General features: G+C 42.4%; 1 protein-coding gene across 5 annotated transcripts in view; it reads left to right on the top strand.

Annotated features, from left to right (window-relative positions):
* The window catches only part of LOC124307186 (leucine-rich repeat-containing protein 24-like), a 173,900-nt gene that overhangs the window by 116,008 nt on the left and 41,945 nt on the right, over positions 1 to 15,947 (top strand). The gene's annotated exons all lie outside the window — the stretch shown is intronic.

Raw genomic sequence — 15,947 nt, 5'->3', positions numbered from 1 at the left:
GAACCGGTCTCCAGGATTCGGCCTCTCACACCTGAGCCTGAACCTACCCCAACCCCCGCCACTTTTCATCCCCACAATAAACGGAATGGCCGGTGAACGTGACTTTATTAGAGAACAGTATCGCCCCCTCCCCACCCTCTCTCCTTCTCTCTCTCTTCTATTCTATCCTCTCTATCTTCTCTATCTATCGCTTTCGCCAGTTGTGTTGCTTAGTAATTGCGTATAGCCAGCCGTGAATCGTGCCGTTGCACCCCGATCGATAGTCCGTTCGTTGATGAAAACGCGCACGGCGGTGATTGACAATACTAGTAACAACAATAATCGTAATGCTGACGACGACGATGATGATGATGACGATGATGATGATGATGATGATGATGATGATGATAACGATAACAATAACAATAATAATAATAATAATTACATCAAAAAACAACGATAATGAGATCAATAATGATAACGTTCGGAGGAAAATAATGAGGAGAGTGTATGTATGTGTATGTGTGTGTATATATATATGCTGTACACTAACGATAAGCGAAAGGATCCAAGAAATCCTGTTTGTATGATAATGATGGTAATTCAGCTGTAATAAGAAATGCGAGAGTGGCCCTCCGATCTTTTTTCTTTCTTCTAGGGAATTATCGTTACGCTGTGTCGTTTACCTGATTATTCATACACCCCTACACATATGTTACAGGATAAAAGAGGCGGACGTAAATTTTGATCGCGGGTTCAAACCTAGGGGCGTGGTAAAGAATGAAAGAAAGCGAAAACTTGACAATCGTCAAACTAAAATGTTAAATTTATTTTTCAGAAATGAAAATATCACCGCGACAAGGTAGACAGATTTTTTCGCAATTAGCCCGGATCTCTTTCACCGTGAACTTGAGCCTTTGTTCGTGAAAAAATTCCTTTCGTTTGTCACTGCACGGTTTCACCATTATACGTTATACCCTTTTACCCGTGATAAATTTTAATTCCAGTCCTTCGTTGTTATCGTTGTTTCTGTTGATGTTTTTAATATTATTATTATCATTGTTATTATTGTAATCATTATTTACGCTTTTCCGTTTGGACCTGGGAGCGTCGGAGCGTTTCGCTCGGTGTAGGGTGTTTACGGAAGGCGGCGAGAGCAATAGTTTATCTTTATTTCGTCCCGGTCGGCAGCTACGTCGGTGTTCGTTCGGGTTGCGGGAGAAACGGTGAAAACCGTGGAAAACCGGGAGAATCGGGAGAAACGGCGGCTATATTCGCTGGACGTCAAATGCCACGAGTATTTCAAGCTTTATGAATTGCGATTTTAATGCGTGCCGAGAATGAAAAGTGTTTGTATGTTGCGCGGAAAAGCGTTATAAACGACTGCAGGGGCAGACCGGGTGACGGGTTTTACTTTATACACGTATCGTATGCGTATAGGTATGCACACATTAGGTTGTATGTATGAACTACGGTAAATACATTCCATCTGCCTGCGTATACACAAGTATATATAGATATACATGTGTACGTGTGTATATCCAGTTACACGTAAACATGACGTTGTCAGGAATAAATGATTGCTTTTTCATAAACGCTATACACTCTCCGTCCCTCCCTTCCCGCTATCGTCCTCCCCCAACCGGATGCCGTGAGCGCATACCACCCCATAAAACCACCATCTGCCTCCACGCGGTGAAACCTCCCAACGTCTTTCTACTATTTTACTTTTTCACCTATCGCGTCATTCCGTTACTCTCCAACGGACTGTGGTTTTTTATCGATCCATACGTCGTACGCACGGATTAGTCGGTCGATGTAACAACGGTAGAGGTTACGATTCCAATGGCATAGAAGAAGAGGAAGCGATGGAAGAACTCAGAGATCAAGAAATGGCAAGGTTTCAGATGAAATCGTGCAAATTTCGTCGGATTTTTAACAGTTTACACGGCGAACGTTATTCTGTGATGAACAGCTTGTGGTAGGCACGGAAGTTTGTAAATATTGACAGGGCACATTTCCGATTTAGGGGGGCGAGGGAAAAATTATTTTCGCATGTGTAATAAGCAAACAGTTTACGAGAGTGGAGTTGGTTTTCAATTTGAGCAAGACAATTTTTTTTTTTTTTTGTCACTTTCATTCGGACGTGAGGATGACACGTGTAAAGAGAGTAATGATAACGAAATGATGTAAATTCGAGGAAAAAAATGAAAAATAAATAACGCGACTCATTTTACTCGGAATTATCGTTTTTCGTTACCTCCAGCATCAGCAGGCTTTTGGAAAGAGGGTGACTATCGTTGCGTTGTGTCGGAACGAGAGTATAATATGCTGTCCGTCCGACAGACGCGGAAGCTCCGGGCGGATTGCCGTCAGATTTTTTCATCCCGGGTATAATAATTATGAATCCCGGTAATAAATCAACAAACTCGCCACCCCCTCCAATCAAAATTTTACCTCGGGGTGGACCGTGTATTTTTCGAGAGAGAGAGAGAAAGAGTGACCGAGGGAGAACGAGTTGAACGAGAGCTGCCGATGCTGTTTCTAAGACCAGGATTGAGGGTGAAAATATTTTCACCGATGCCGGCTGGCCCTCGTCTCCTAACGTTGTCCGAACCCTTCGCCCGTTACACTTTTCTCAAAGTGATCTTTGCACGCGGAACCCTCCGGCATAAAAGTAGGCAACGCCGAAACCCGTTCAGCCACCTTTCGCACCAAAAATGCGGGAAAATAGCGCCGCGCGAAAACGACGGCTGATCGTTGATCCCGTCACTCGTTGAAGGGCGGACCCTGCGAAATTCGGGGATCTAGGCGCCTGCTTCTTAGGTATAGTTTTCGCATATTCGGCCGGGTTCCTACCTATCTAGTTTCCGCAAGGACGGTTCTAGCTCTTCCAACTTTTCCAAAGTAACTTTGGAGATTACATAAACATGCACTAGCGACAGTTCGACGTCGCGTCCCGAGCTTCTGTCGTTTATCTTGCGAATATTTACGCGATTGCTGGTGAAGAATATTCGCTCTGGGAATATCGCGAGGAAAATAAAGCACGGAATATTTTGAAAGGAACTTTATTTGCAGCGCCGTGGAGAGTTGTAATTTTAAAGAGGCCATTTGTAGACTATTCGGGTGGGCGCTTAATTTCTTTTTTTTTTTTTTAATATTATCAGAATCATTGCCGGTTTCGTGTTACAATCTATTTGAACGCCCTGCATTCCGTTTTCTTCAGTATTTGGGCACATCGATATTTCGTCGAATTTGAAATCCGGTAATATTTTTAAGAGAGCGTAAAAAAAAAAAAGTTAGTACGAAAGAATTGAGGGAATGAGAGAACGAAGAAGAGAACGGATATATTTTCACAAGGCGTTGGTACGTTGATGGTAATTTAAACAGTCGTATCTTCTGCAGTCTTCACAGCGTGAATCTGGTTTATTACGATCGATTGCGTGATATGGAATTTTTTTTTTACCAATCTCACCGTCTTCGAACAATTTTTTTCGGATTTCTGATCTCATTGCGATAAAAGAAAGAAACTCTTTTCGAATATTAGATTTTACGGTCGAAAAGTAGGATCAATTATTGGAAAAATAAAAGATCGTCGTAAAAGTTCTGAAAGAAAATTCATCGCACGTCAGCTGACCTCATTAAAGGTGTATCAACACCATTTTTCTTTTCACTTTTTTTTCTTATAACTTATAAAGTGATATTAGACAAACTCCTTCTTTTCGTTTGTTGTACAAACCTTCGTTATGCAGTCTCAATCTCTTTCGTTATCTTACACAAATTCTGTCTTATACAGTATTCTTCTTATTCACATGAACTGATAGTAAGATTGACTGTATTCTTGGAAGAAGATTTTGCATAAAAATTATACTATTGGAATTTTATTGTATAATATACCTGTTTAATAATACATATGTGTATATATATATTCCGTGAGTAGATATCTACGATATTCTCCCTGGTCGTGTAGAGACTTGTCACTCAGAAAGGTTATTACGCAATCTAAAAACTCTTAAGAGTGATGGGAAACGGATTAACGGAATGACGGACAAGGGAAAAAAAGTATCAGCTGAATAAAGGAGTCACGGGGGCAGAAAAAAAAAGGATGAAAAAAGGGAAGTTAATTTAGAAGAAACAGGAGATAAAGTTGCCTTGGGAGTTTTAAATTAGAAAATTGAGTAGATAGAAGCTGAGATATCTTCTTTTTTGCGCCGAACCAGGCCTCGGGTCTTCACCCCTTTCGCGACGTTTATACCGTCTTGGGGTCAATAATTTCCCCGCCAAGGAACCGCCTGACACTGCAGTAAAGCCGTGTCGCAAACGTCACCGCGTAGCCCTCGCTAATTTAATTATACAAAAACAAACCGTGCGAAAAGAAGAGAATGAAAAGACGGGGAGCGATATCAAGCCGTCTTACGTCGAACGGATACTGATTTTCGGGATAACTTGTTGCCCCGTCTCACCGTAAAAAGGAAAAAGAATCCTCTCCCCGGCTTTTAAAACTCTAAACCCTGGAAAGAGGTTAAAAGCCTGCAGGTTCCTTTGAGAGGTTTCGCACCGTCTTTCATCACACCGGAGGGTTGGAAAAGCAACCCCGGTGCAACGCGTGTATTTCATTGTCTTCAGCGGCGGAAGAACCTACAACGACAATCAAGTATCATGGGTTATGAAAAATGGCGAAGGAATGAAAACGGGGTAGGAAGGGACGCTAAAAGCTGCATGCGGGAAATTCTAGGGGGTGATTCGGGAGGGCGAGTCGAGGCCTATTGTGACCCTCGCAGCCTCATTGTGGTCGAGCCGGAAGCCCGACTCTATACCTACGTGCCGGTAGAGCCGCGTATGTCGGGGCCGAGACGAACCGAGGCAAACCCCATGAATACTTGGGTGAGTGAAGTATGGCGCCGACGGATGCCGGCCGTATCATACTTTCCACCGTGTACGCGGGGGTAGAACCGCGCAACACGCGGCTGAGGTATAATAGACGAGGATTGGATGAATGGGGGTGACGAGAAACGCACGACGCAGTGTGCACGGCTAGCTTTGTATTTCGGGGGCATTCAAGATATCCTTGACGTCGAAGACGAGCAGAGAAAAAGAGAGAGAGAGAGACGAGGATCGGTTAAAGGGAAGAAAGTGTGGGGTGTTATTTGATCGCCGTTACCTTGTACCTCTCGTTATTTATACCTTGACTCTTTCTGTCATTTTTCTTACACTCCGTGCATAATCCTGAATTTTTTTGCATCTCTGGGTTGAAATATTACTCAAACTTTGGAACGGAACGGGATTTTTTGCGAATCCATAATAGTTTATCGTCGTTGTAAATTAATATATAATATAAAACGTACACCAAAAAGACTTGGAATTTATTGGTTGACAAACAAAGATCTTGGAATGATCATTAGATTTAGAAAATCCAATCCACAGGGACACTTTTTTTCCTCCGTGCATCTATTCTCGGCCTAAAATTGTCCCGTCTTAAAACAAATACTCGGAACACTGTCTAAAACAATGTTGATAATTCACCTCGGTTTCACCCCATTTTAGGGGTTGTTTTTAGTTTCATTAACAGCGTTAAAAAGTACATAGAAAATGTAAAATTGCACTTCCGTCCCAAAAAAAAAAAAAAATTAATTCCGTGACCGAAAGGGTCTTACCGGAACCACCCGGAGTCCATTAGAAGGACCTGCGTGTCCTCGGACCAGGGTACGATAACGCATTAGTCGACGTGTCATTGCAGATGCATTGCAGCACCGTTACCGGGCTGCCGTTTCGCAACGGGGAGATAAACCCGTCTCGATGCGTAATTCGCCGAGGGTTGAAATTCTCGCTGCATTCCCGGCTCCCTATCCTGTCCTTCCGCTTCCCTGCGCCACAACCGTTAAGCTTAGGATTAATTTCATTGTCTCCACACTCCTCGAAGACGGAAATTGCCAATTCTTGCCGACCGACTGATTGGCAGAGGTCCCGTAGCGATTTCCACGCTTCGCAAAATCGTCTCTTGGTTATCTGCGAACTGGGGGGAGGTCCAAGGGGATGAACGGGGGACTCGAAAGTCGAAGTCACGCCTGACTTTCCACGCCTCAGAGCCCGGTTTTCGTCTCGCAGATTCCGCCGAATGAAAACTAATCAGATTGCCCAGCAGATTATCGTTCATACCTGCCTAGTAGATCATAGGTGTGTATAATATATAGTAGACTAGCAGCCCATCCCGGCTTCGCACGGGCATATAATAATATTAAGTAATAATATAAATGTTATTTTTCTAGAAACTCACTGTAAACATTGTGTATTTTCTTTTATTATATTATTATATGCCCGTGCGAAGCCGGGATGGGTTGCTAGTTATGCTGTTAAAATGTAGCTTATATGACACGTTCGTAGATTTACCATAGCAGCGCCATCTATTGATTACTTACTCAACCCAGTCGAAAGGTATCGACATCTGTTAGAATCATTCGGAGTTAACAGATAATTGTGACTGTCAAATAATAACAGACAAATAATTAGCAATATATTATAATTGCGACTATAATTTGAGATTTAAACTATCCTATCTCTCAAGTTGGATCGAACTGCACATGGTGTGCGTATTTTATTATAATCGGTTAAGTGGTTTAGGAGTCCATTGAGGACAAACATCGTGACACGAGATTTATATATATTAAGATAGTAAGTATATAGTAGATAGTAAGTATTAACGATCGAGGTTTGATTCGTCCCAGTGAGAACCATCCTGCAGCCTCGGATCGCGCAATTGTACACCAGGTACGGCCTCTTTGAATCGTTGTTCGGTAATACAGCCAAAGGCGATGAGAAAATAGAGGAACGAAGACATCGTCTCGTCGTCTCATCGTTTGCGAAAATTAAATCGTTTCTTGCCGGGTATACCTATGAATGAGACACAGAATCACAGGTAATTTCGACTTATTGTCAGAGGTACCCCGGCATTACAAGAATCACGCCGAGTTTCACCGAGTTTTCCTTTCGCTCCGGGTTTCCGCCGTAATTTTCCCTCGACCGGATTTCTCGCACCCCCTATTCGCAACTCCCTCCGCGGCGTTCCGACACCACCGACGTCACCACGACTGACAATGAGTCTCATTGTCAGTTTAACGTTTCAGAGTACTTAGCGTGCGGCTCCGGTGCCAAACAAGGCCGTTGACTTCGAACAGCCGTGTGTGCGTGCGTTCGCACCCCCGAAATAAGGGGAGACGTGCCCCGTTTCCTAGCTGCTCCCAACCCTCGAACCGCAGGGGGATGGAAAGCGTCGCGTATAACGCATGCCCGTCACATCGCACCGCGATGGCTGTTTCGCTCCAGGCGCAGCACACGTGTAGCATGCTTTGTTTTCCCATTACCCCGATTATGAGCCACCCCTTTGACCCCCCGGACCGCTTCGCCCTGCCGTAGCTTCGTTTGCAAAAATTTTTCTACCACCCCGGAACTGACCCAACTTCCGGCGAACTCCTTCCGTTCCAAATTCACGCGCAGCCTGCCCGCTGCAGCAGCTTTGAAAAACACGCTTTGAATAACGAAAATGTACAGTCGTCGGACGGTGCGGACTGCTGAATTATTATCCTATTCGCAAATCAAGAATCAAATCAGACTCGACGTGTCGCTTTGGAAGGGTGAATCGTGTGCCGATTCTTCTTTTTCTTCTCGCTTGATAAAAGTTTCGGTTTTGGACTTGAGGTAAGTGCGTATCAGTTATCGACACGCTTAGACCCGATTGTTGAACATTTTATTTTGCAAAATTATAAATTGACGGCACAAATTGTGAATTTCTCGATTAATGAAATCAATCGCTAGAGGGTTGAACACTACAAATTTATTTCTTGCTAATTTTGGAACCAGGGATCAAACAGATGCAACGAAAAATGGTCGGTAACTGCAACACCTACCTTACGAGCTCTTTTGTTCCGTCCATTCGTACCGAAACGTATTCTTTTCTGTTTTTCTCCCAACATTCAGATTATTATCAGAACCTCCTGATTCCGAGACACCTGGGGAAATATATTTATACGTATCTACGTATATGTATATCGTATGCATATTGTATTGTGAAATAATTGTTGCAGTAAATTTGAAGTAGAAAAGAGAATATCCTGAATTGCAAACGATCGATCAAACGGCACAATAGCGAGAAAACGTTGGGTAATCTCGCAGTCCGGATCTAAACGCGGCAGAAAAGGTGGCAGAGTGTTTTCCGGATCTCGACATTCGCTGCAGCGCGGAGCTTTTTTGCACCGAGCAATTCTTGCGCGCGTGGCCTTATTTTTTATACCCACCCGTAGAACGGAGCTCGAGCTGAAGCCTAAGCACCTGAACCGAGGCGAACTTCAACGTGAACTCGTGTTCAGGGATGAGGGGGAGGAGGGTGAAGCTACTACGTAAGTAGTCAACCCGCTAGCTTTTTGCGCCGCTTTATTCCTCAGGCCAACTTGACCCGATATTCCCGCGAGTATGTTCCAGAAGCCTACGACGCTGCTGCGCTTCACTTTTCGCGTTTTTCCTACTACGTTTCTCGGGCTCGAGGCGGTTTTATTCTTCTTCTCTTTTTCGTTTCTTTTCCTTTCTTTTCATTTCTTTTTTTTGCCTCGCTCCTAATTTCCGCCTTCGCCTTGTTCCGCATTTCACTTTGTAACGTACTTGTGAAAGGGTATCATTGTCTTTCTTTGAGAAAAATTTTCAGAAAACTGATGTGATGTAATCGTTAATTCATGAAGCGTGCATAATTGATTCGTATTATACCACATATTTTTCCGGAGCGGATAATATATATATATATATATATATATATATATATATATATATATATATATATATATATATATATATATATATATATATATATATATATATTACCTTTGAAGGAATACGGGAACAGCGATGAAAAAAATATGGTGGAAATTGAAAGGAGATTGCGGCGAGGCCCGTGTGCCTTGAGAAAAGCCTTTACGGCATCGATTACACCGAGTTGCAAGGGGTGGAAACGTTCCCCCCGCGTTGTTGTATCGACTGGAAATATAAAGTATCGTTTATTTAAAGCAAATAGGCTTTCAACAGAATACGCGACCCTGCTTTATGCCTCATTTTTATATTTACCTTTGCCTATATATATATATACACATCTACACACACACACTTTCTCACATATTTACTTGCAAACGAATCTCTTTAGGGATCGCGTATTTTTCATCGTTTGTGTTACATATATATATATATATATATATATATATATATATATACGTATAAATATAGACCGTATCTATAACGAGGATTTATGATATACGGTATGCTTAATGGATCGTCAATTTTCAATTAGTAGTTGGAAAAAAATAAATGAAAATAAAAACAAATTGATCAAATAACATACCGATAACGATAATAAACCCCCCACCCCCTGCCCCTGTCTCATTGACGACTACGCGGCGATATTGTCTTCCTCTCATCGCCGCGATTATTATTATTTTTTACTCATTTTTACCGCGGCGTCGACGCTTACCGAGCATATTTGAATTTAATTATTTTTAAATAGTTTGTCCAGACTGCAAGTCTCTCGGATTTTTTGCAAAACGTTTTATACCTGCAGCAAATATAACAAAAATATATATGTGTGTGTGTGTGTGTGTGTGTGTGTACGTAGAAGATGAATAAAACGAAGAAAGGTACGGATGAAGACGAAGAAAAGGGAAGAAAATTAGATAAGAAAAGAAATTTCGTAATGGTTTTTATCCGGCGAGCCGAATTTCCCTTCACGGCAGATATTATACCACCTTTGGCGCTTTAACTCCGAGGAAATTCCCGGACGGGTTTTGCAACATAGCCGCGTGGAGCCGCCGACGAGGGTGAAAGGCAAATGTATGGAGGCACCGCTTCGTTAGTAACAACTGGGAGTGAGGAGGGTGGAGTTTGGTAACCGGAAATGGCACGATTCCATCTCCAATCTAAGTTGTGTGTTCCGGCCTCATCCCCGCAAGTATCCAAGAATACCGGGAGCCAATTCGCCAATTTCGAGTCGCTGAAACTGGAATTCGGCGACGTTGATTCCGTACGGAATATACCGTATACGTATAATCGATTCGGTAGAAATTTTTCCTCATAACATAAAACTCGTCTGCAAAATAATGTTCCGATAGTGGTAACGAATCCGATAATTACGACTTTGGCTGTCGATTGTTCACTGTAAGATCGTTGTTCATTTTTCGTACCGCGCTGTTGAACATCAGAGCAGATTAAGGTGAACGGGAAAAAGAATTTCGACTCGCCTAGCTGCGTCGAACTTGCAGAAGAAATTTCTTCGCGAATACCGTACTGAAAAAAATATTGCAAAATCGCACGACCCGCATGTAATTTTGACTGATTTTCAACCGCGAATCGTTCGATTCGTTCTCGAATATATCAATATCATTTGATATAACGCGCAACTCGTAGGTACGTCGGAGATCCGTGCCAATCGCGCTACGATATCGTGCGAAATTCAATCGACGTGATGTTTTGCATTTTATATTCACCCCATGTTGGTGGTGGCACGACAGACCCTCAGCTTACGGTTGAAAATTCCGAACTGCAAGGTTGTGCTTATAAGAAAGGAAGAGAAATAAAGGAAGGAAAAGAAGAAGAAGAAAAAAAATAAAATAACGACTGGGAAGAGTCTGAATTCAATTTCTCGGGTTTAATTTCCCTGTGAACTTCTCGGCACGGATCTCGAAAATCAAGACATCGCGGTTTGTTCGAAAAATTATTTCTTTCAACGGTTAGTAAATCCTGCTTTTCTTACGTAACTCAATTTATTCATTCGCTCGTCAAGATTAACCTGCTTGTAACGGTGTTCGGAAATACTCTGCAGACTCGCTGCTGCAGGTTGAGCTCTGCAAAGTTTGATCGATTAACACACGTTTTTCTTCTTCACACCAACGCCAATTTTCAAGAAAATGAGAGAGAGAGAGAGAGAGAGAGAGAAAAGCGAATGAAACTTTACGCGCTGCCGTTGCGGCTTATTCACACCATGAAATGTATATTATACATGCTTGCGTACAGTCACTATTAAGTCATTAATAATTTTCGAGAAGAATTTTTCGTTTCTGCAAACTGCGTTTTTGTAGTTTTTCTTTTTTTCTATCATGCCTTGTTTTCTTTTCATTTTATACAATCTGACACCTGACAATGGCGGCAAAAAGTAATTTCCGTCAATGTCTCAGGATCGCAGGTCGCAAATTTTCAGATATCAAGGTTTACATTATAAATATATACAGCCGTACAGCGTATATAGACACGCGGTCTTGAAATATAAATAAGTATGGTACGCAACGAGACGATAAGCCGGGCCAATGAATCAACTTGTACGTGACTGAAACACCCTAAGGTGGAGAAATTTTTCTGCATCCATCTTGTCTCTCTCGGTTTGTGTTTATTCTCATCTTTCCGCTTCGCTCATAGATTTCGGGGTACGGCCTCTGATTGCTAACGATGATTAAACGATCCACGGGAATCGGGATATGCCTGAAATAGTGACGAATAACGTCTGCAGAATCGCGGATTTGCGATATTTTCTGCTTTGGGGATTACAGGTATCTCCAGAATTAATTCCATTCCATTTCTCGTTTTCATTCACGTTTATCCAATGTCTGCCATTTTCGTTTTTTATACATGTACAGACACCTAATGTATTTTTTGATTCCTCTTATAAAGATTAATGCGAATTCGTAAGATCCAACGTATCAGACAAATTACTCAAACTCTCGCGCTCTGGGAATTCGCGCGTACGGACGTACGCGGATGGTAAAATGGTAAAACGTCGGCTTGAAAAATATCGGAGAACTTGGAGTAGCGGCGGTCTGAGGGCTCTACTTACCGTAATAAGCCAAACTGTACTTGTATGTGTTTAACCTACCGACGTACATACGTGTAAATTCATCCATGTGCGAGTTACCTAATCCCGATGATATATGGATCATACGCGGGACTCGTGTTACGCTGTTTTTTGCGATCAATTTACGATCTTGAATCCGTGCCAAGTAAAATCTGCGGGTAGTTTAACGCCTCGGTCGAACCTCGGCTAAGTCGCCGCCTTTAACGACGGTGACGACGACCTGAACCTGCGAGAAAGTATAACTTATCTACCTTTGCCCACCCGCTTTTTTCACCGTGCTGCAGGTGAACTTGCAGGGAAGGGGCGGGGGGCGAACAGGAAAAGCGGCGTAAACGGGACTCAATGAGTGGGGGGGAAAAAAAAAAAAAATAAGAAAGTACTCGCGTTACACGTTTACGTATAAAGGTACGCCATAAACCTCGAGGACGCGGAATTACACTGGGGAACAAAAAAGTGTATTGTTAAGGAATATTTCAGACGCAACTTTGCACGTTTTTGATTCGCTACGTAGCAGCTCGGTTATAAATCCAAGACTAGAATTGGTGTCTGTGAATACTGAATGGAGTGGTGCTTTTTATTTTCTTTATGAGCAGGGTTTGTGGCTGTACTTTTTCTCCCCTTTCGCTCTGCTTTTGGCTCACCATTTTGTGTATCTTTCGCTGAGCTTTCATTAATTTTTTTTTTTTTGTCTTTTTTCTCTTTGTCTGTTCTCTTGACTTTTTCGGTAAATTGAGATAATTGTTAAAAAGTGAAGCATAGCCGCGAGATTTAAAAGCATTCCTACGCTTTTATTTGGTCGCTCGTTATACTTTTCTTCTTCTTCTTCTTTTCTATTACTAATTATAACAAAAAAAAAAATAAATAAATAAAAAAGAATGGCTGAAATGTAATATCGCCGAGAAGCTTTTTACCTCGACATCGCATCGTTTTAACATCCGTTAAGAAGATATAATTATAGACAATCCGGAAAAAAACTCTTGACTCGTTACAGCGAAATTATTATGCAAGCAGTGGATAATCAGAATTCGAATAATGGATCGTGGAACTTCACTCCCGTACCAAGAAAGCTATATTAACCGGTATTCGAATGAATAATTATCACGTACTGTTTCGCAGGACCAATAATTGACGCCATGATTACGTATTTCGTGATTGCTTACATTTTATTCTTACAGAGCTATTGCGAGATATTACTTGACAGATGAATTATACCTTGATTACGTGATTTCATATGATTTCTTAAAATGGGAAACAGATTTCTACAATCTTAAATGATTTCTCATAAATAACAATGATTATTTCGATGATTAATAATGCAGAATTTTGTTTCAATATTACCGATTTCAGTATGATTTCGGAGATCACGAAATGATTTCGAATGACGTTGACACCTCGGCCGCCTCGATGAAACAATCCTTGATAATTACCGTGCCTAAACCCGCTGGGTTTACATATTTTATTTTTTTCATCACACGTGCAGTTTATTATACACGAAGATATACAGACGATTAAACCGTGGCCGGTTACCCGAAGGTAAATGAAATCGACAGAGTGGATTAAACGCTCAATTACGTTGCATCACGTACGTACGACGGCTCTTTGGATCGTTCGAGAAGCTAACGAAACGGGTTAATTGCGCGTTCAGAGATACAGAGAAGTTACAGAAACACGGAGAGGGTTGGAGAACGACGAAAGCTGTGCGGTTATCGGTATTCCGTGCACTTACCGAGTGCATGCCGACGGATTATTATATGTTAAACAGAGAGCGAGAGAGAGAGAGAGAGAGATACGCGGCGACTGCTGGAGAACTAAAATTAGCAGCAGCTGAACCGAGTCGTCGGAGAGTGATTTCCATGCAGTATTCGCCGGCGACGAGCTGAGAAACGTCAAACTTCAACCCTTGATTCGCAATTAATCACCGACTAACCGCAGCCTCTATCTAAAGTCTTGTGTAAGTAAGCCAACCGCTGCCTGCCTCTGAACCTGACAAAGTTCCTGCGTTATAGTCACCGGGTAAATAGAAAGCTGGTCCCTTTAACGCTACCTCCAACCTGATGTTCGGGGTATAATAATGTATACACCGAACGTGGGAAGAAGGAAGGACGACGCGAACCCCGCTCTGATCTTCGAGGATAATGCGTCCTTGGCTAGTCGACGGAATCCACGTCAGGGGACGAACGAAACTCGGTTTTAAATAGACGCAATTTTGTTATCCATAAACTCCGATACGTCTTGTTTTTACTCGCAAAATCTTTTAGATATTGGTAGAAAATGTACAATGTATGGAATTGGTGATGTGTTTGTTGTGGATAATTGATGTTGACTGGATTCTGGTTTGATTACAACTAAAAAACTAGATTCTTTTCAATCAAGTGACATGCAGGTCCTGCTTACGTAGAAAGGGTAGTTTTTTTTTTTTTTTTTTCTCGAGCTTTATTGGTTCGCCTTTTTCTAGGGGAGAGACACTTTTCTCTTTCCCATGAAGAGTTTTTAATTTTTTTTCTTGGAATTTTTTAGCTGGCTTAGCGAGGACCGCGGGGTTTTCTTTATCTAAACATCGTAAATCGACGATACATGGTTCTCTGCTCTTTCTCAAGTCACACGTTGCCTTTGAAACCCAGACGTCGAAACCTGATGAGGCCCTCGGGCCCTCCAAGAGGCGTCAGTGGGTCCGAACGTACAGAGTACTGTGAAAGTAATGCGTCATCGATGCTTTGCGATTGATAGATTGAGAAGAAATCGTATAAATATTGAACCGAAATTCGATACAGTTCGTCCTTCTTACGTACGGTATCCAAGGATTTCCTCATACAACTAAATTCATGCCGGCAAAGCCCGGAAAAACCAATCTGGATGAAATTGGTCCTCAAACATTGGGTAACGGTGTGTTTTATCGAAACAATATTATGACCAATCAAATCGTATATATCGAGAATGATTCTCCGAAGGAAATGAATTGCTGACGGATAGGATTTCTTCGTTCGTTCTATCGCGGATATATCCACTCCGGGATTTGTAGACACACGAATTTTCGAACGCAGAAACTCCAGATGAAAACCAAGGATAGAGACACACACGAGGAGATACGGATCTCATTTTGACGCGTATGAGTTGGAGCTACGGAAAGTTCCGAGGCGTTTCTCACACCGTTCACGCAATTAATCCACTTTCGGTGTTATTCTGCGAGACGAGGTTACGTCAGCGCGGCTAGAAAGCGGACGAACACGAGGTCCTGAATATTTGATGGTTCGCCGCTGTCGTATCTATTTCTTTTGTACGGAAAGACATCGGATATACGCGCAGCGTATCAAATACGCCGTTGTAAAGCTCAGCTTCGCAATGAAAAAGTAAGGGATAAATTTAGCCGACCGAATCAAGTATAAATTTGCCAGTTTCACCAAGCGAAAGAATTACCTTCGCCGAGGGACGGAGAAGCGCGGCTGACTTCATGGCGGTTGCATATCCTACGGACATTCCGGCCTTCCGTTGCGCCTGGAAATTGCAGGACATTACGTCGCGCCTATTGCCTTATTGTACTAGCTGTGTCCCGTAGTTGCGGGAAAGTTGCAGAACATAAATGAGAGTACCGTAGGTGTTCTACACGGTGTGATCGTCGTCGTGTGTTACCGAGTTTCGGGCCCTTGAGTCCGAGCCAAATAGTCACGCTGCTGGCGAACTCCGGAGGATTGAATTCGCCTGACGATCGCGTGGAAATAACGCACGCGTGCTTTTACTCCTTTCCCCGAGTTCGCGGAATAGAGCTTTTCTCGAAACGATGCGAAACTCCCGGGCAGCATTGTCATCTGTATTGTTGACGGATGGAATATTGTCCGAAGGTCCTGAAAGAAGAAGATGAAGAAGAAAGAACAAGAAGAAGTGAGAGAACCGGGGACGCAAGTTCCAGACGTGAAATGAGTTAGAACCTCGGAAAACTGCGAGCTAGGTATTTTCGTATTTTTATTATTATCATCATATATTGAGATGATTAATAATTTCCGACTATGAATCTTTCTCTCTCTCTCTCTCTCTCTCTCTCTCTCGTTCCATGCCTGAACCCACAGATACCTACACCCTTAATTTAAAACATAATCATTTG

The sequence above is a fragment of the Neodiprion virginianus genome, chromosome 6 (assembly GCF_021901495.1).
Source record: "Neodiprion virginianus isolate iyNeoVirg1 chromosome 6, iyNeoVirg1.1, whole genome shotgun sequence".
NCBI classification, from domain to species: Eukaryota; Metazoa; Arthropoda; class Insecta; order Hymenoptera; family Diprionidae; genus Neodiprion; species Neodiprion virginianus.
This window is presented reverse-complemented; position numbering and strand designations above follow the sequence as displayed.